General features: G+C 50.4%; 1 long non-coding RNA gene across 1 annotated transcript in view; it reads right to left on the bottom strand.

Moving 5' to 3' along the window:
- LOC109324544 overlaps positions 1-5,705 on the bottom strand; it is a 16,156-nt gene extending 10,451 nt beyond the window's left edge. Inside the window, exon 1 of the long non-coding RNA XR_002104954.1 lies at positions 5,604-5,705. This is a non-coding gene — a long non-coding RNA (uncharacterized LOC109324544). The remainder of the gene's footprint in view (positions 1-5,603) is intronic.
- Between the last annotated feature and the right edge of the window lie 293 nt (positions 5,706-5,998).

The raw sequence follows: 5,998 nt of genomic DNA, 5'->3' as shown, positions 1-5,998 counted from the left end.
ACACCTTGCTGGGGTCATTTGACCCCAGTACTCTTTCCTGCCATGGCAGGGGGTCGGACTAGATGATCTACTCAGGTTCCTTCTGACCCTAGAAACTATGAAATTGCCTCTCCATTTTTACCTGCTATATCCACCTTCTCTTCCCACCCTAGCCTGTTCCTGAACCCCTGATGCCTCTATTTCCATTTTCACTAACTAGTTTTCTTGCCTGCATTGCATGCCGGCCTCTGGCTTCTTTACTTTTTCTTCCACCCAGGAAGAGACCACACACAAACTTCAGATGCTTCCTCCGCCTGACAACAAGTTTTTCAAGCCAAAATCTTGCTAAAATATGTTTCTCCAACTATTCAGTTGGTCTACTAAAAGATGTTGGATTGACCCAAAGAACCTGGTCTGCCTGTTGCATGATTCCACCACTCCATTCCTCCGCTACACTGTGTCCTCGATCTTGTAGATGGTATCTGAGGCAGCTAACCTGTTTTTAACTCCACTGCAACCAACAAGCCTCAGGCCTCTCAAAGATCTTAGGGGTCTAGGATTTTTCCAGCTAGGACTATCTGTGCATGTGGTGGCTGGAAGTTACAAGGTGACTCCTACCCACCTTTCCCAGGAAGGTCGTCAGTCCTGGCATTTCCTGGGGGCTGGTCCACCATTGGTAGTCCCACCAGGCCTCCCAGCCCTGGCAAGGTTCAGTTTTAGGTCATGCCCAGGACCTGGGGCATCCATCTTCCCTGTAACCCATCCATGCCTGCAAATTTGTCCTGGTGGGGCATTAAATGGTTGTCAAAGCAAACTAAAAGAGCAATTAGGTGCAGAATGAGGATGATGGCACTCACTCTATCTGCAGGTGGAACTTGGGGAAACTCAGCAGTGGGAGGTTCACCTTCAGGAGCACCAGCTGCTCCACCAAACCAGGATCCAAAGAGGTGTGGTGGGGTGTTACAACATCACCAGCAATGCTGAACACCCTCTTGCTTGGAACACTAGTTGGTGGACAGGACAAGTATTCTTGGGCAACAGTGGCCAGATCATGCCCCATATGGCTCTGGCTTGCCCAGTAGGCCAAGGCACAGCACCAGCTCCATGTACTTGGCAAGATAGGCAGCCATCAAGGCCTCAAAACTACCTGCCTGATGGTGGGGTCTGGTGCCTCTGGACCACATTGGTGGGGTCTGGTGGGGTCTGGTGCCCCTGGACCATAGAAATCATGCCCTTGGCCCACATTGATAGTGCCTGTGGTGGAGGAGGAGACTGGCTGGTGGATGGCATGCTAGCATGGGACAGTGGAGCCACCTCTTCCATGTCCCCCCACCTGTGCCCTTCTGGCTCCCAGACTCTGTTCACCAGGACCTGCATATAGTGATACGGGGTTTAACTGCTGCATATGCACCCCTTTACCACTGGGTCACACATATCCACCAGCAGGTGGACCGTGTTGGACCACAATGGATCCAGCCATTTCTTGATGCCCTCCTTCAGCTGCTTCACCAGTGTCTGCACCTCTGCTGACAGCATCTTGCCCCAACCAGTAATATTGATCCCTTGGAACTTGTGCATTTCATTTTCAAGTTCCCTCACTACAGGGATCTCTTGGCTCAGGACGGCATTGCCACTCCTGAGGCTCTTAGTGGCCTCAAGGAAGGAATTGAGGACCACCAAGATCTAGAAGATGGTATCCCACTTCACTTTATTAAGCAGGCCACTGATCCCAATCTACCCATGCAAGGCCATCTCGTGGATGGCCTTCTTTTGCTCATCGAGCTTTTTGGGTATCAGGTATGTGGAGTTCCACTGAGTCCACACTTCCTGCATGAATTTGTGCTGCAGGTTGCTCAACTCTGTCTGTTTGTCCTGCAGCATCTTGCCCGTCTTGATGCTGTTGTGGAAGTAGTCCACCACCTTCCTGCATTTCAAAATCAGGTGACCGGTTGTGATGGCACCCTCACCAGCAGCCCTGTCCCCCTCCAAGGCATCCCTGAGATGCAGCTTGTGTACCACACAGTGGATGCCAACAAAGTTGGCATCATGGACAGCCTTGACCATATTGGCCCAATTCTCAGGGACCATGAACCCATGTATGAGTTTGCCCTGCCCAATAAGTGACCCCTGCACTATGAGGTTCCTGGCTCCCATGATCTCCCTTGTTATGTCAGACTCATCCATCACCTCCGCTTGGAACACAGCCCACTGACAGCCTGGCTGATTGCACTAGTGCCTTGTGAAGGAGAGGTAGGCATGATCTCCACCCCAGCTGCTCCACATGCCCAAGGTGAAGTGTAAAGCCACATGCAAACCTGCCTTGCATAGTTCCTTCCTCAAGTACTCCCTTCATGTCTCATACAGGGAGGGCACCAATGTCCTGCTGAAGGTGGTGTGTGCAGGCACTTCATATGATGGGGCAATGAGCCATCTGAACCCTGGCCACTCAATAAAGGAGAAAGGCTGGCTATCCACAGCAAGCATCTCCCCAGTGCTCTGGGTGACCTCGCTCACCTTGGCAAAATGAACCCCCTGTGTGCCCTCCTTTCCCCCACTGTTCCAGTGTGGCCTGCCTCTACTTTGGGGGGGCATGGGCTTTCAACCAAGAGGGGGACTTGTTTTTGGGCATGCTCCCACTGATGCCAGGTTGAGGATCAAGGGGAAGGGGGTGGTGCCTGCAGAGATGCATCAGCATCCCTGTAGTTTCATAGATTTCATAGACATTAGGGCTGAAAGTGACCTTGGAAGATCATCAAGTCCAGCCCCCTGCTCCAGAGGCAGGAAGTCAGCTGGGGTCATAGGATCCCAGCAAGATAAATATCCAAATTTCTCTTGAAGGTGTTCAAAGCAGGTGCTTGAATCACCTCCAATGGCAGGTTATTCCAGATTTTGGGGGCTCAGACAGTAAAGACCCTTTGCCTTATGTCCAGCCTGAAATGGTCTTGGAGGAGTTTATAACCATTTGACTTTGTCATCCATTGGGGTGCTTTGGTGAACAAATGTTCCCCCAGATCCTGGTGAACACCCCTGATAAACTTATAGGTGGACACCAGATCACTCCTGAGCCTGCAATTTTCCAGGCTGAAGAGTCCCATAGCTCTCAGCCTCTCATCATAAGGTCTGTTTTCCTGACCTCTGATCATGCATGTGGTTCTTCTCTGGACTCTCTCAAGCTTCTCCATATCCTTTTTGAATTGTGGAGCCTGAAACTGAGTGCAGTATTCCAGCTGCTGCCTCACCAAGGCCGAGTACAAGGGGAGAATGATGTCCTGGGATTTCAGAAGCTGGATGCAAGTCAGCATTTTGCTCATTTTACTAGCAGCAGCATCACATTAAAGGCTCATGTTCATCTTGTGGTCATAGAATCATAGAATCAGGGTTGGAAGGGACCTTGTATATCTTCAAGTCCGACCCCCTGCCAGGGCAAGAGAAAAACTGGGCTCAATGACTCCAGCCAGGTAGGCATCAAGCCTCTTCTCAAAGACCCCCAGCGTAGGAGCCAGCACCACTTCCCTTGGAAGTTGGTTCCAGATCCTAACCACCCTAACTGTGAAGTAGTTCTTATGGATGTCTAATCTAAACCTACTCTCCAACAACTTGTGGCCGTTATTCCTTCTTATGCGAGGGGGCACTAGGGGAAACAAGGTCTCTCCCAAACCCTTCTGGTCCCCCCTAGTGAGTTTCTAGATGGTCACCAGGTCCCCCCTCAGCCTTCTCTTGTGAAGGCTGAACAGGTTCAGGTCCCGCAGTCTCTCATTGTAGTGTCTGCCCTGTTGTCCCCAGATCATGCGGGTGGCCCTCCTCTGGACCCTCTCAATGTTGTCCACATCCCTTCTGAAGTAGGGCACACAGAACTGGATGCAGTATTCCAGCTTTGGCCTGACCAGTGTCACGTAAAGGGGGAGGATCACCTCCTTGGCCCTACTTGAGATGCACCTGTGGATGCATGACAAGGTCTGGTGAGCCCTGCCAACCGTGACCTCACATTGTTGGCCCAATGACTCCAAAATCCCTTTCTGCCTCTGTGCTCTCAAGAAGGGAGTTTCCCATCTTATAAGTGTGCTGCTGGTTACTACTGCCCAAGTGCAGCACCCCGCACTTGTCATTATTGAAACGCATCCTGTTTTTGTTAGCCCACACCTGCAACCTATCCACACCTTGCTGCAGTATTTCCCATCCTACTAGTGTGCTCACCTCACCCCAAATTTTGGTATCATCAGCAAATTTAAACAGGTTGCTTTTCACCCTGTCATCGAAATCGCTGGTAAAGAAATTGAACAGCATGGGCCCAAGGACTGAGCCCTGAGGGACACCACTGCCCACTTCTCCCCACATCAAATATGACCCATCAGTCATGACCAGCAAGTCCCTGTCATCCATAGTGGTTCCAGCATAACACTGCTGAGCCTGTAAGTATGCTGCAGGTTTTTCCTCCGAAGGTGGAGAACCTTGCATTTTTCGGTGTTAAACACCATCAGGTTCTCATCTGCCCATTTCCTGAGCCTGTCAAGGCAGACTGGATCTCCCTCCTGTCCTCAGGTGTGGATGCTTCACCCCAAAATTTGTATCATTGGTGAACTTGGCCACTCCACTTCTGATACCAATGTCTACATCACTAATAAAGATGTTGAACTAATTACGTCGAAAGACAGAACCTTGAGGGACCCCACTGCTCACAGGGCACCATGATGATTTACTTCCATCAACCACCACCCTCTGGGTCTGGCCACAGAGCCAATTCCCCAGCCAGTGGATCATGGTGGACCTGAGACCGAAGTTAGTCAGTTTTGCCAAAAGTTGTTCGTGGGATAACAGATTGAAAGCTTTTTTGAAGTCAAGATATATGACATCAATCTCATAGTTTCATAGTTTCATAGTTGGTAGGGCTGGAAGGGACCTAAGCAGATCATCAAGTCTGACCCCCTGCCATGGGCAGGAAAGAATGCTGGGGTCAAATGACCCCGGCTAGGTGATTATCTACCCACCTTTTGAAGACCACTCGGGTAGGAGCGAGCACCACTTCCCTTGGAAGTTGGTTCCAGCTCCTATCCACCCTGACTGTGAAGCAGTGCCTCCTGATGTCTAGCTTGAATCTACTCTCAGTCAACTTGTGGCCATTATTCCTTGTTAGTCCTGGTAGTGCTCGGGGGAAACAGGGACTCTGCCATTCCCTGCTGGTCCCCCTTGGCAAGTTAATAGGCAGTCCCTAGATACCCTCTCAGCCTTCTCTTGTGGAGGCTGAATAGGTTCAGGTCCTGTAGCCTCTCCTCATAGGGCCTGCCCTTATGGCCCCTGATCGTGCAAGTGGTGCTTCTCTGGACCCTCTCAATGCTGTTCACATTCCTCCTGAAGTGCGGCACCCAGAACTGGATGCAGTACTCCAACTGCAGCCTGACCAGTGTAGAATAGAAGGGGAGGATCACCTCCTTGGACCTGCTTGAGATGCATCTGTGGATGCATGACAAGGTGCGGTTGGCCTTCCTGACCACATTCCCACATTGGCGGCCCATGTAGATCTTGGAATCAATAGTGACTCAAAGATCCTTTTCTACCTCTGTGCTGACCTGAAGGGAGTTCCCCAGCCCATAGGTATGCTACTGGTTCTTCCTCCCTAGTTGCAATACCTTGCAATTGTCAGTATTGAAAACTATCCTATTCTTCATCTGCCCACTGCTGTAACCTGTCCAGATTTAGTTGTAGCCTGTCCCTCTCTTCTCACATGCCCACTTCTCCCCACATCTTAGTATCAGTTGAGTTAGTGTCACATCACCTGGACAATCTCTTGTGCAGGTGGTAGGTCACCTGGTCATAAAAAGAAATAAGATTGGTCAAGCAAGACCTGCCCATAAAAAACCTGTGCTGGTAATCCTTCAGGATGTTTCCATCAGCCATTCTGTTAAGAATGGCCTCTTTGATAATCTTTTCTAAGAGCTTCCCCGGGATAGAGGTCAGGCTGATGGGCCTGTAATTTGCCGTATCCATTTTCCTCCCTTTCTTGAAGATATGCACCTTGGTCTTC

Source organism: Crocodylus porosus, unplaced genomic scaffold (genome assembly GCF_001723895.1).
Source record: "Crocodylus porosus isolate Cpor-Errol unplaced genomic scaffold, CroPor_comp1, whole genome shotgun sequence".
NCBI classification, from domain to species: Eukaryota; Metazoa; Chordata; order Crocodylia; family Crocodylidae; genus Crocodylus; species Crocodylus porosus.
The sequence above is the reverse complement of the archived record's forward strand: the minus strand, read 5'-3'. Positions and strand labels throughout refer to the sequence as shown.